The following is a 16,249-nucleotide window of genomic DNA, read 5'->3' as shown; positions in this document are numbered from 1 at the left end:
CCTTATGTTTTATTAATTTGTTTAGTTAAGACTTTTTTTTTATCAGATATGTCATTACCATGCAGTGCAGTAATTTTATAAGAATTTTTTTTCTTCGTACATAAAAGTTGAATCTCAAAAAATTTTTGTGTATAAACTGTCCAAATATGATTGCATATTATGTTTGAACTCATTCTGATTAAAAATATTTACTTGATTTTTCATTAATAATTAAAATAATTTTTGTCTTAGGCAATACACCGATATTTAATGAAGCATGTTAATCAAACTAAAATATAAATTATCAAAAAAGAAAATGTTTTCTTTGGCCATTTAAAATTAAATTTTGATGGATATAAGCTCATTCGAACTTCATATTTTCCTTATTCTCAAGAAGAAAAAAATTCTGAAGACACTTAAATTATTCTTTTTCTTTCAATATGATTATTTCCACTAAATAATTTACTTTCATTATCTTTCACCAATATTTTTTTTTCTTTTTTTGTGTGCATAAAATCAAAAAAATTGTTGATGAAGAATTTTATTAATACTTTTATTTATAGTATCATTCCCCAGTATTTTTTTGTTTGAATAAGATGCTTATATTTTAATTTTTTTTCTAATCGGATTATCTAATCGATTCAGAATTATTCACTAACGATTCTTAAAGCATAAAGATTCTTAAATAAATAATTTTTCATTTTTCTATCAATATAGCTATTATTCAATCATATTGGAAGAAAATGAGGGAACAGTTTCTTTCTTTTCTTTTTTTTTCTTTTATTTTTCTTAATGACTTATTCCACTTGTCTCTGTAGTAAGTATATGAAGCCAAGATATTCTCTTCTTCCGGCATTCATCTGTACGCGATTCCCCATAAAATCTAGATCTGTATCGGCCAACTATAGAGTACCATCAATTCCCCAACTTGATTTCAGAAGCGTCAGGTGAAATGACATTTGATGGTTTTTGTGAGATGGATTGGGAACTTGATGAAGTGGCTTCTTCTAGATTGTTTGTCTACACACCAAACTGATGAACATGATGCGCACTCTCTTAGGCATTAAAGCGACCAAAAAACTATATTCGATGGGTGATTATTATTGATGCAAAGAGAAGATTTGTCTTTAGTGGTAAGAGTGGCAAACAAAAACAATTTTTTTTTCCTAATGCAATGTTTCGAAAAGTGATCTAAGGATGATATTTTTAAAAAAATTTTTTAATAAAAAGATTTTTTTATTTCTATATTTTTACTGAGGTTTAATAATTTAGTAACAAGAAAAGTCACACTGGGTGGTTATAAAAATAAGCACGTTAAGTGCTTAGAATTTTATTCTAACAAAATTTAAACAAAAATAATTTTCCCAGACCAGGAAGCATTAAATCAATTTTTTTAAAAACAGATTTAAAAGTTTTTAATTAGAATTACTGGATGCTTTTTTTAATCAAACATTATAAAAAAATTCGAATGGATTTAAAATTTCTTTTTTTAAAAATCAATAAATCAAGATTGTTTTGCATTAAATATTTTGATTTTATCATGCCTTTGTGCTACATTTTTTGATTCTCAGTTTTTTATGAAAATGTTTAAGAGTACAATATTTTATGTAGGTCTTGGCACATTTGGCTATCAAAGTGGTCAATACTCAGAGTTATAAATGCATGTTATATGCAACCTTCCTTTTCTGATTCCTAAAACACAGCTAAGAGTATTGTTTTAACAGTTCCACAAAAAATGAATGACCAAATTTTGGAAAATTGTAATTTTGGATCTGAATTAAAACAATTTCAATTTTTTTTAAAGAAGTTATCGAAAACATTTTAAATATTCCTTATTTATTTTTAATTAATTTTATTTTTCATTTATTTCATCATCTTTGAAAATATGAACTAATTTTAATATTGATAAGCATGCATAAATGATTTAAAATAAGACCTTAACAATTTGAAGGAAACTTATTGTTTAAGAACATTTACCTTATTTTTCAGTTGGGAAGACCTTTTATTTTACTCTTTTTAATGAGCAATTTGCTTAGAAAATTTCCTTCAAAATTTTTTTCGATTTTAGCTCCCGCATCTAATTAGTTAAGATTTACAGTTCTACTTAATTTGATTAAGTAGTTTTGTTGCAATGGAATATTAGTGTCCTCTTTGTATGTGATAATTACAGTTAAAAGACCATTATTTAAATCATAGTATTTTTAATAAAAAAAACTTAATTAAGCGACCAGTTATGGGATTAGTTCAAGCTTTAATCAAAAAATAAAAAGGATTTAAATTTTTATTCCTGAATTCTAGTGAAATTTAAAAATAATGTAATAAATTGTTACTCTTAACATATATTAAATGTTGCATATTTTTATAACTAGTTTTTAATGTGATAATTTTTCTTTTCAAATAAAATGTATATATTTATTCTTAATCAGTTCAGCACTCTTGCACTGAATAAGATTTTGAAAACCTGATGGAAATAGTGGATGAAAATTTTCTTTTGGCTTATAACTGATTAGTAAGAATGCAGAGGTGTAAAAGATGAACTAAATACTTAATGAGGAAGAGGTTAGAGATTAGAACTAAATACAGTAGATTGGTTTTATTGCCTGTTAGAATTTTAAGTATCCATATTTATTTAAAAATGGCAAAAGCTTATTTTAGAGTTTCAATAATATTAATTAACGCGTATTTTGGGTTTAAAATTATAACAATGTTATTTAACTTCTATTTTTTTATGTATCTTTGGTATTGGTTTATGTCATAAATATAAGAAATATTTTACGTTCCCTCAAACCGCACTACATTACGTATTTAGAGAATCAATTTTCTATTATGTTCCCAATCTTTTAGCATCTACTGAATTTTCTGTTTGTTTAAAATGTTTTTTTTAGTACTTTCTCAGAATTATTATTTTCGTGTTTTGCGTAACTTTACATTACTATTCTTGTTTGTTACTATATTTTCGAATATTTTTTAAAAGTATTTTTTTTTCTCATTGCTGTTTAGAAGTATGAATAGCATAATAAAAGTTTTGAGTGATACACTATCTCAAAATGCTTCATATAAAACGATTGGATCTATTTATACCTTTATTTCAGTACATGTTTGTTTTAATGCTTTCCCACATTATACTTTTTTTCAAAGTCATTTTATTGGTTACAGTATTTTAAAATATTTTTAAAATATATTTTCTTTTCTCATAACTGTCTAGATTTATGAAAAACATAATAAAATTTTTGAGTGATGCATTATCTCAAATGCTTTGTAAAAAATAATTGGATTTATCGATATTTTTACTTTACTATGTGTTCTTTTTCAGTAATTTCTCGTATTTTTTTGCATTTCAGCATTGTTTTTCTCTTCTTTTCTATATTTTCCAATTATTTTAATGAATACTAATTTTTAAATGACTGTTGTCGAGATCATGGGTTTCCAAGCTTTTTTTGAATAACCGCCTACTTTAAAAGTCAAAAATTTTTTAACATTCCATTAAAAAAAGTTAAAATTAATAAAATAAAAAAAAATTTTTTTTGAGACTGATTTTAAGTCCTTAAATTTTTTTTTGCTAAGATACACTTTGATTCCTGGATTTTCTTCAAAATATATCTAATGATCAATGTATTTATCTATCCTAAAAATATTTTTTACTCCAATTTCGATAAAATATAGTTCATCTGTAAAATTTTTAAGCGTATGCATAAAAATAAGTTCAATATATCATTTTTTCAGTTTCAATTAAATACTTTCTTTGGCAGTTATATGAAAAGTGAAATAAGTAATGTCGTTTATCAGGTCAACCTTCAATCTATCACCTATGTTTTTCAGTGCAACTAATAGTGAGTGAATAATATATCGAAATTCAATCAGTGGTTTATATTTTATAGACTAATAATTACTATCAAACGAATATAGTATATATCATATTTCGTAAAGTATCAACTATTAACTTCATTAATTGCATTTTGATAATATCCCTTTGAACTATTGAACGAAGGACAGACAGAAAATATAAATTATAAAAATAAATTAACTTAATATATCCAAAACTTCTTTATAAATTAAGGAAAAGTGAGATAAAAGTAAAAAAATAAAATAATAATAAGTGATTAAAGTTACCGAATAATAATAATAATTTAAAAAATATATGATTTATTAAATATATCATAAAAGTTTATATACATAAAAAACTTAAAATAATAATAATATACTAATAGTATTAAATATATATAAAAGTTTCAAATTCATATGAAGATGATGGCGCGGTTCGCAGTTAAAATCGTAATTTGTGTATTACGGTGTTTTATTTCCATCGTCAAAATGTTTTTCAAGACAAATAATTTCAATAACAAAGCTGTTTTAATAACAAATAGTAAAAGCTAAATAATTCTTCATTATCGAATCAAAACATGTTTTTAATTTTAATGTGTATTTAATGCTAATTTCGTTATTTTACGATCCTCTAAAAATCTCTAACCGAAAATTTTGCTAGCGTGCCCCATAAAGTTTTCTAAGTCATATTCCCCCTGAAAGTAGCATGCCCCCTAAAATTCTTGGATACTAATGCACTCAAACTACTGTAGAAAGTACCGGCACTCAGGATACCGATACTTCTTACTATATGATACATTTTTACCAGAGCATGTTATGGAATAAGAAATTTGATGTACTATAATTTTTATCGTAAAAACTATCGTAAAATCACTGAATCACATTAATTAAATGAATATTATTGTAAAAATTTTGGTGTAATATTTTGGAGTAAAAATGGAATGCACAGTAAAATGGATTTTATGGATGATGCAGTCAAAGTGCCGATGCTTTATACTGTAATTTGATTCGGAAAATTTTTACAGTGTAATCTAGATATTTCAAATTTCGAAAAAGTTAAAAGAAGGAAAAATTGTAGGGGAAAAATGTTTTGCATAAAATTATTCTATCCTTATCTTTATTTCATTATATTTTTAACACTTTCTAGTAAATAATATTTTTTTCAGTAATTATTATGAATATTTTTTTATTATCTGATAGCTGTCAAGATAATCGAAACTTATGAAAAACTAAGTGAAAGTTTCGGGGTGAAGTATTTCCTCAAAATACTTTGCATAAAATGATTGGATCTTTATTTCCTGTTATTTCGTAACCGCATTCCTTCGATCGAATCTTTCCTTTTTTAACATCATCCACACGAGGTTTCTCTTCTCTTTTTGAAAAGCTTTCAAGTTTTACCGAACTACAATTTTTAAGCCTCACTTGAACGTTTTCTTACAGCAACTGCATAGATCTTGCCATAATAAAAAGGAACAAGTAGAACTTAAAGCGTGTCTCTGATATCCGATGAAAGATTTTGGAGGTCGTTATAAAGTGAATTCTTGAAATTTGAGAAGTGACAATCATTTTTGAATCGGATGATATTGCTTGGGGTGTCGGAAAAAAATGTATAATTTGCAATGACTGATATTCGATCTTCACAGACAATCAGATGCGGCTCTGTGATAAAGTTTTTTCAATTGATAAAGGAATGATACTAGATAATATGTAATTGGCGACGGCTTGCTTTCAGACGGTTTTCAAAAACTACGAAAAGCATCGGTGTTCAACTCTCTTTTTAGTTTTAAACTATAAAAAGCATATTTTATGAAGAAAAAAAAACAGATAGTGTATTTTCACAATAATAAAAACGATAGTATAAATAGTATTTTTTATCCCGAAGAATTATTTTTGTTAAGTTCAATTAAAATAAACTATATAAGTCCCATCGAAATTCACAGGACATCCAGAAAGTGATCTTAAAAAAAAGCTAATCCAAATGACGTCTATTTTATGTTCTTGAAATATTTCAGTTTTGTGCTATGTAATTTTATCTGTTCTCTCAAAAATAATTCTGCTATGTAATCTTTGAAATGTGATAATTTGTTAATGAGTGAAGCACTTCGAGAATGTTGTCTTTGAAATATTATATTTTGATTGGAAGTTTAAACATTCTTAAACGGTTTGCATCACTTTTTCTATTTTTTAAATTTTTTTTTTATATCTATAGGGGCCAAGATAGCCTGGTCGGTAGCACGCTGGGCCCATGTCCGAGAGTTTGTGGGTTCGATCCCAGCCAGCCGAAGACTCCCCGTGTAGTAAAGTGACAGATGCACGTTAAATCTGTCGAGTCGCAATATCCTCCATGTTCCCATAACAAATCAATACCTCTGGGGGCACTGGATTGGAGATCGATCGTTCTCTGATTCAGGTCAAAATTACGATCTGTGGATGAATGAATGGATGTATGAATGGGTCCGCCCTATAAACGAGTGCGACGCATGGTGTGGCAGAAGTTGAATTCTTGGCCACAAATGGCGCCACTGGAAAACAAGAACAATCGCACCCCCTCTGCCTAAACAGGCATACGTCAACAACAACATCACTTTTTCATAGATGGATTCATCTATTAAATAATGAATAGATGGTTGATTGAAGCCTCGGTGGCACAGGAAACGGAGCACTCACCTACCATTAAGTGCCTCAGGTTCGAATCTCAGCGATAGCTGGTTTTTTCACATTTTGAAAAAGTAATAATAATAAGTATATGTTTCACACATTACATCCTCAAACCATGAACCCATTACTTATCCTTGTTCAGAACTCAATCTAAGATTGGTCGTAGTAGGAATGCCAGCTCATTTTGAGCCTGACGTGGACGGAACCTGAACTGGTACCCCCTTTTTTCCACTTCCGCACCTCAACCAACTTTAAACCATAACAAATTTAACTTGCACTTTGTGTATAGATGCTGGTTGTTTTGTCTGCTGGCAGGATCAAACTCACGATTCACATCTCTCTTTTAGTGAAGTAAGGAACGTCATTATGGACTGCGCCCCCGGCCTACTTTTACATATATCTTATGAAGTGACGCTGTGGCTCAGGGTATAGAGCATTTTCCTCTCCCAATGAGGTGGCTAAGGTTTAAATCCAAGTGGTGGGTGGTTGATACGAATTCTACTCCTGGGTTGTACTGACCACAGTATTGATATAAAACATCATCATTGATAGACAGATCATAGGTTAGAATCCCTTGCTGTAAGATTAATAGTTAGTGATCTACATCACGCGACGCAAATGCGGGATAGTACCATCGCTGGCGAGGTATTCTTTGGCCAAGGTACCATCAAAAAGACCTCATTGAAGGCTAGATTGTCCCAATGCTTGATGCAAGAATTTCCTTGTCTTCTGGATTGAGCTAAGAATTACAAGTGTACGGACATTACTAGGGTATAGACATTGATAACCGTAAGCCCAAATATAGGTCATCTGTTCAACACCGGCTTTAAGAGTAAAATATAATGGATAGGTTCAGAAAAGTATTTAACACTTTGGGAGGAATAAATGAAAGAAATAGAATAAATATCGGTCATATCTTTACTATTCCGTGAGATATAAACCGATTGATGTTATGATGCATTTGGACTGCCATTTCGATGAAAGATAAAATTGTTCATTCATTCAAGTGGAAATTAGATATCGTTGAGGAAACTAAATTTGCTCAAACATAAAAAATTTTACATAACTCTATGTAATTTTATTATGCTTCCTTTCAATTAAACATCATGATTACATGAAACGTGTTTGTTTGCACTTCCTTTTAATTGAACTTCATGTGTTAAGAGACTTTACTAGAAAGTGCAATAATCTTTCATTTTCTATACTTTATTTATTTAAAATATAATACTTGTGACTCGCCTTACAAAAAAAAAATGGCACATAAAAGTTTTTAATTTACACAGAAACTTGTTCCATAATATCGCCATAGCAACCAACGATAAATCTTTGGCTGCTAAACATGGATAAATCGCTTTTACTGGTCTATCGATATCACCAATAACTGTTTTTACTTTCATCATTCGGATATTCTTGTCTTTCGCTGGAAATGTGGAAACGATCCGACACAAATGCCCATCTATTCTCGTCTTATTGTCATAGCATACTGAAACTATATCACCAGGTTTTAATTCCCTCATTAGATGTTTGTACTTCGTTGGTTTTTGTACCAGAAGACTAAGATATTCGCCTCTGAATCTTCTTCAAAATGTATCTCTCAAAATTTTCTGATATAGCCATCTTTTGTTGATGTTAACTTTGTCGAAGTGGTTAGATCAGGCATACCAATGGTGTGCACGTCTTGAATAAACATGCATGGGAAGAGTGAAAGTAAATCTTGGAAGTAAATCTTCTGAGATGTAAGCAAGAGACCAGCCGTTGACAACAGTTTCTACTTCACACAGAAAATAGTTAGCCATTTTAAATAGTTAATTTAGTTAGTTAGTTAATAGAAAATAGTTAATTTTTTTACCATTCTAACCATTCCTTTCCACCATGCTGCAGTGGATGGATTGAATTTCACTGTATCCTGAATATTGAGGAATCACCAATGATTTTATTCCAATCAATCGTGTTTAATAAGTTATCTGTTCCAACGAAATTGCTTCCATAGTCATTTTATATTATCCTATGTTATACGCGTCAAGCAACGCATATTCTGAGACCCAACAAGAAACAGCTTGTTGACAGGCTTTGAATGAGCTCCAGATGAACGACTCGATATACGGCACAAGTAAACAAGAGAATCCAGGACTTTATTACATCTTTCAAATAAAGTGGGCCTCCTAGATCAACTCCAGAGACTTCTAATGCTAACGATTTCTTTTCTATCGGATGCATTTTAAAATCTAACTTTGGATTGTTCTTGCTTCCTGTTATTATCTAATATAAATTGTACTCCAGCGTGTAAAAATTTTAAGTGTTTAGCAAGTATCAATTTATCTACGATTTCATGTTTTGAAGGATAGCTTTTTAAATGTCAGATACTACACTAATCCATCAAAATGCAATCTATTCAAAATCGCATCAACAGTGGCGGTATTTCTTCTAATCGATTGATCTCCTTTTCCAGGCAATCGTTTAATGAAGGGGAGCCTTTTCCGTGAGAAGATGCATCAAATACAGGTCTTACTCAGTTGTAGAATGATCTTTTAAAAACTCCTCTGTGTGGCAGGTAATCAGAAATATTTTCAATTTCAGAGTGGGGAACTAATTCAATTATTTCACAATCTTCCTATTCCTTGAAAACGGCATCATATTCTTCGTATCTACCTCCAGTTTTGAGTTTGCTTGAAGTTGAAATGTTATGCTTCAGCAATGGACTTGTTTTCCATTAGAGAGATTTTTGCTTCCAGCCACTGTAGACGAACTTCAAATCATCCCAGTTCTTTCTTCGAAACTGATTTTATATCAGCTAAAATCTGGTTACATAATCATGCAAGAGAGCTTTTAACGATCTTCCATTGGTTTTAAATTCCATCCGTTATATTATTAATACTTTATATAAAATTATAAATTTTTTTTAATATCACGTACTTCTTCACCACAAATGTTAAGAGACTCTACCAGAAAGTATAATATTCTGTCATGCTCTCTACTTTACTTAATTAAAATGAAATACTTCTGACGTCTTTTCTCATCTTTTTACAAAAAAAAAAAGAAAGAAAAAAAAAAAAGAAAAACGAAAGATAAAACTTTTTATTTGCACAAAAATTTGCTCTATAATATTGCCATAGCAACCAACGATACTAATTCCAGATTACCACTGACACATACTGAAATAACAAATAAATTAAGTCTAGTACTTTTAACATCATGATCTGATGAAATGCTTCTGTTACGTTTCTAATATGGTATATTATGCTATAATTATTTCTATCTTTATATAGATACGTTTTAAATATTTAAAGTGGACATTTTGATCGTTTTAAGAAGTAAATCATAAGGAATTGAATAAATCATTTAAGAATCGAGTGAAAAATAATTTACCCTATTCATTATTTAAATAAAAAAATAAAATGTTTGTGAGCTCAAAATATATTTGCATATTTATTGCATTAATTTAACTTAAGCATCAATATGAAATAAAATAAGCCAACTGATAAAGAGTAACAACACAATTAGCACATTTTTTAATTTAATATTTTGATGCGGTGCCAGTTAGCTTAATTACTTCAAAAAGGATATCCCTGAAAGTAATTCTGGCAGCAAATCCCGGTAATATTAGTTACTAGTAATTAATGTCATTAGTAATATTAGTTATTTATTTTGCTTAATATTGCCACGCTTAAACATTGTATTCCCTTTGCATAGGCCTGTTTATGAGAATCGATTGAAATATGAGTTTCCAAATGATACATCCGGAGTAAACATAATTTTTCTGCGAATAATCTTTAAAGAATGATATTTACTAACCATAATTTATTTTCTACTTAAACCATTGTTTTATGGAAAGTGCATTAAGAAAAAAATTGGTTAATTTTTTTAACATAACTTGCTTCTCTTATTATCTGAAAAACTGAGCTAAATGTTGCTCAAATAAACACTGTTCAAATTGAAATCTTACGGTCTAAAAATTAGTTTAATGCTGTAATGGATTAAAAAATAACTACACTGAGAAAATAAAGTATGGTCAAAACTACCCCAGAATATGATAAAATTTACCTTGTTTTTGGCTCTATGGGAACACCAAAAAAGTTCGTTAATTTTTACCAAAGTCCTTTGGTAAAACAAACAAAAAAATATAGTTTTATAATATGTGATAAAATTTCGTAAATTTGGTAGTTTTTGCATGATACTTTAAACCACGGCATAAAAAATATTTGCTTGGTTAAATTAAGTTTTCAGTTTTGTATCTTTTACTAAATGTGTGGTAATAAAAACTATAATTTTGAAAACCCGGAATTTTCTGTAAACTGCTACCATGTGAACGGAGAAATTAGCAAATGAATGGTTTAAATACCGTATATATTAGTTTTATTACCATAATTATGTTTTTATTACCAGAAATGTTATTACCACACAGTACGGCAATTTTACCAGAATTTTTAAGGCAAAAAGATTCCCTTATCCAGAACAAGTCATTAAAGTCACATAATTAGATATCATAACTTTATTTTTCAGTTCTAATTAATAAACATATATAAACAGTACTTTTTGAATCATTAAGATCGTGTTTACCCCTCACAGTACATACATCTGGCAGAGGTGATAGAACTTCAACTAATTTTATGTTTGTCAAATTAACAAATAACAAGTAATTCAGGAATATCAGCTTTGGAGTTGATGGCTCACAGAAGGCTTAAAAATTAAGCTTTTGCAAAAGCCCAGAAAATAGCAGCAGAGCATTAAATGAAACCGGGTTTTGATAGCAGAAAAGAAAAGAAAAAAAAAACAATGAGCAACCGCGACAGAGTTTAGGAAAAGAGTGCAAATATTGGTATGATTCGCCTCCGGAATTATACCAGGAATTATAAAATTATTTCACAATATAAATAATGCTAAATAATTTTTTTTGAAGTAAATAATTAACTTATTAATTAAGGAAATCTGAAACAAGTTAAAAGGGACATTTAGTGTTGTATTGTGTTATAAGTAAAACAGATAAGCAGGTAAAAAGCAGTTAGACGTGCAAATTGGAAAGATACTCAGTTAATTCGTAATCTAATACTACCTTGTTATATTTTGGGTAAAGGATTTGTATCACACTGAATAAACTATTCTTAATTCTATCTGCTTGTCAAATTATAATTAGAGTAAAAAAATTATATATCTTTTAAGATTTTAAATTTTTTTTTACTTTAATGAGGCCTTTGTAAAGTTGAATATCTTTTTCATGACATTTTTATGATGCTAGCCTCTAAGTTAAGCTTTCAGCATCATAAAACAATGTTAACTCTTTATATGCGATGATAACTTCATGTTTTAACGATAACTCGATTCTATTTAATTAAGATTGTATCCATAATTAGTAATGTAGCAATTAAAAGAGAGCAATTAAAATGAACCTTTTCAAATATTTCACTATTAAATCGCATCGTTAAATAAAATATTAACATGTGTAGGTTTCATAATGAAATTAATGATAGAAACATTAATATTTCTAACAGCACTAATCAGGACCTGATTTGCATAGTCCTTGTCCCCTGAGCAAAATATCTTTTAGAGATCAAACTTCGGTTTTGTATTGATTTTGAAACTGCATTTATATTAAAAGTTATATTTATTAGAATTTATATATTATATTATTGGAATTTATATTTATATTAAAAGTGTTTTGCTTCATTATAAACTAAATCCTTTGCTAAGTAATACTTTTGCATATGCCTATGATCCTTTTCTGTAACCGCTTTAAGTTAATAAATAAAACTGGTGCCTATATTAATTTTTAATAAGCTTATTCTAATGGCATTAAATGAAGTATTAAAAAAAGTACCACTATGTAAATGCTTTCTAAATCAAAACAAAAGCTAAATGAAAATCCATAAGCATAGTAAAAAAAAGAAAAAAAAGAACATAAAACCACCAGGGAATACACGATAAAAGAATATAAAAGTTTTCAAAACTCAAATACATTTTAATCACGGAAGGCTAAATCAAATTTATTTTAATAATAAACTCAAAGTTGATTAACATTAATTAACACCTTCGGGAAAATCAGGAACTAAATAGCAATCGTTTCTCACCACAATCATTACATTGGCTTCGAGGCATTTTAATTATATTTAAGCGTCACTTATTACATTAAGCTTTTGCACCACTTCAGAATTAAGTGACTTGAAAGTTGATAATGTGCGATCAATTAGAAAAAGTACAAAAAAAGGCCTTTAAATCAAGAACTCTTTAAATCGTATATTTTTAAATTCTTTATCCACAAACCATCAAATATCACAAAAAGCAGAAGCTTTTAAGCAAATGAATAGCTATTTCCAATCCCCACTTATCCCTTCCCCCATATTTCCACTATCTTCTACAGTCGGTAGGTACTAAGTGGTAACAGCAATGCGATTATTGACTAGTGCCCACTGGAAACCAACCAATTTTACGCCCCAGGCCCCTTTTGCGAGTGCATCCCCACCACTTTACCCTCATACTCCAAAGGCGAGACAGTTTTAAGAGAAACTTCACTTTTTCATATATATTTTTACAGGCAAATTCTTTTTACAAAAGCTCTTTTCTTTTGCACCAAATCTCACGAATCAGAAATTTTCTGAGCATGTAATCGCCCGAAAACGCTCTTTAAGTGGTAGAAGTAAGACATGACGATAAGAAAAAGGGTGACAAAGATTAGAACAATTTTTATTTTATCTTTTCTTTTCTCATCTTCATCTTACCCCCTTTCAACTATGCTGTTGATGGACTCAGCATTTGGACAATGCTGAAGCACTTTTCTAGCCCACAGCAATTTTTGTATTATTGTAGAAGATGGATAAATGGGTCGGTTTTTTTTCTCTCTTTGTTATCTCATATGTCCCAAAGGGAAAAGGTTAGGTACCTTTAAGCTTAGGTTTAAAAGGTGATTCAGTCTTTTTTGATGTAAGTGACTATCATCAATGTCCTTTGATGTGACCATTGAAATCCTAATAGGTCTACTTTATCAGTGCCTTGTTTATTCCCCTCAACAAAACTTGGATACTCATAGGTATTATATATTATTATATATTAAGAGATAAGTATATAAGGCTTGATGCTTATGAAATTCTACTGCGTGTTTGCATAATTTTTTTAAAATTAAGCGTGATAATTCTATTTGATTTGTAATCCACAGGGTGAAAGAGAGCTTAATAATCATAATCTATATTAATTTAAAGTAAGTTAAACACACATTTTAGTTAAATCAGAAATTAGTAAAAAAAAATATTAAATAAATTAAGTAAGCTAAATCTTGAAAAATACACAATTGAAATTATCTCCGGTGACGGCTTGAATTCCATACAACTTCAGATCAATATGTATGAGCTTACTGGGAAGTAAATGTAATCAATGCGAAAAGTCAATCACATCCAACATCATACCATTGATCATGAAATAGTGGATTCCTAACATCTATGACCGCCGTGGCCAACAAAATGGCTACTGTGGTAGAGCTTTCGAAAGTTAAGATTATCTTTAACACAAAGCTGTAATAAAGTTAAGTGAATTTAGTCTACTCTACCAAGTTAAGAGTAGTTGCCGTATCTATACTATCACCCTAAAAAAATCGGTTCATTATTAAGGAATAATATTTCGCAAATAAGGCGTAAATTTGAACCAAGGTATCACATAATTAAATTTATGATAAATGATTTTTCCCGATAAGGTTGAGCTTTAAAGATTATTGAAAATTTGTATAATATTGTGGTTCAACGCGTTCTAAAAATTTTAATACTGCACTTCGTCTCTCACATACAATCATTACATCTGAACATCAATAGAATAAGTTGCAAAAACCATCAAGTTAAATAACTCACCCCATACACAAATACCCCATGATACAAATGCATTTATGCTCAGCATGGCAAGAAGTTGAAAATCCTTCATATACATGATTTGAACTTGCATACCTATACCAAGACAGAATTCTTTATTTTTATAATATGTGTAGCGTATCTACCACTACAAAATTACAACTACAATTCCCTAGTATATAAGACATGTTAACTCGACTCTATGTGGCTTTCTACTTTCAATTTTCGATTTTCACCACCAGAAGGAAGCACCTCAAGGATCCCATCTCATGGTGAAGGGGTAAAGGGCCGTTCCGGCTTTAGGCACCCCGACCAACCAACAAGACCAGACCATCTATGTGGGGGTACCTTTTCATAGATGAAGGTTGACATGGTCGAATACTCCTCTCCCCACATTGATGACCTTCGGACGTGATGTGAACACGCCTACCTTGGCAGTAACGCCCACTTCGATATGAACACTCCTACCTAGACAGTAACGCCTACTTCGATGGATGATCCACATTGAACAATTGACTTGCTACTTGTGACTGCGACATTCTCCACCTCCTCGCACTGTTGCTACTCAGTCTCGTCTCGATCACGCACAACGTCGGCTTGCATACTTGTGATTACTCGACTGCTAACGGCAACACAGCAGCGACTACGACCGTGAAGTTAATACACCTCTCACATTCAGCACTCAAAAAATACGGTGATCTTAATGCAGCTCTCCCGGCATCTCACAAAACAGCAATGAATCAACTAGTGGTATTCGTTCATCGAATTCTATCACAGATATAATTCTAGTGGGGGAGTACTGTAGCGTATCTACCACTACAAAATTACAACTACATTTCACTAGTATATAAGTCATGTTAACTTGACTCTACGTGGGGGTACCTTTTCATAGATGAAGGTTGACATGGTCGAATACTCCTCTCCCCACAATATGTATTGTACTAGTTCATGCCAAAATGATTTTATCAAAACTTATTCCTTTTATTTCTGGCAACAAATGTTGCACGTTGCTTCCAAGCACAAGTAAACAGAATAACAGGAGAAAAGAAAATCATCCAAATGTTCGCAGAACCATACACACATGTTTTCTTCGGAATACAGTCTCCTCCTCATGAAAATATGAAATCAGTTTTTCCTTTTATCTTAATAACACTAAAGTACCTCTCAGTAACCTTGAAATATTTTTTTTTCTTTATTTCTCAAATTATTTTTTTTCTAACTGGCACTAAAGTTTCTAACAATGATCAGTGACTAAAACCATAGGTGTGAAGTTCAGAAACTAATCCCTGATTGCTTCAACAGCTTCATGAAGCTGATTCGATTACATCGTCATACTAGAAAACAATTTACGGAAAAAACCTAATGAGTTAGCTAAATTAGAACGGCATTAGGTTTTTTATTTGTACGTTTTAAAACAATTTACGGAAAAAACCTAATGAGTCAGCTAAATTAGTACGGCATTAGGTTATGGAACCCTTATATATCTGATTTGAATAGGTACATAAACCGGAACTTATTTTCATGACATGTTTCTTATACCAGTAGATGGCACAACATCTTCATCACACCTTATGCCTTTCATTTCTAACAACAAATGTTGCGTGTTGTCTTAAGCACAAATATCTTACAACACATTTATGAATAAAAAATACCAAAAGAAAAGAGAATCATTCAGATGTTTGCAGAAGCATCTTATGAAACGAACAATCTCATCTTCGTAAATATGTAAAATCTGTTTTCCCTTCTCATAATATCACAAAAGTACTTTATAGTCATCTTGAAATAATGTATTTCTCCGACTGGTATGTTTCTCCCCGAAATATATACGTTTCTTATTTTTCTATAGCCGCATGCAAATATTAGAGGTAAGGGTTAGTTGACTTATGCCCACCGATTATTTGAAGGGGCACGAGAATTTGTCAACGGCGTGCACACTATAATAAGTGAATCCTACTTGTCGGCAGTAA

Source organism: Parasteatoda tepidariorum, chromosome 11 (genome assembly GCF_982258835.1).
Source record: "Parasteatoda tepidariorum strain Cologne lab strain chromosome 11, Ptep-v5.0, whole genome shotgun sequence".
In the NCBI taxonomy this organism is placed as follows: domain Eukaryota; kingdom Metazoa; phylum Arthropoda; class Arachnida; order Araneae; family Theridiidae; genus Parasteatoda; species Parasteatoda tepidariorum.
The sequence above is the reverse complement of the archived record's forward strand: the minus strand, read 5'-3'. Positions refer to the sequence as shown.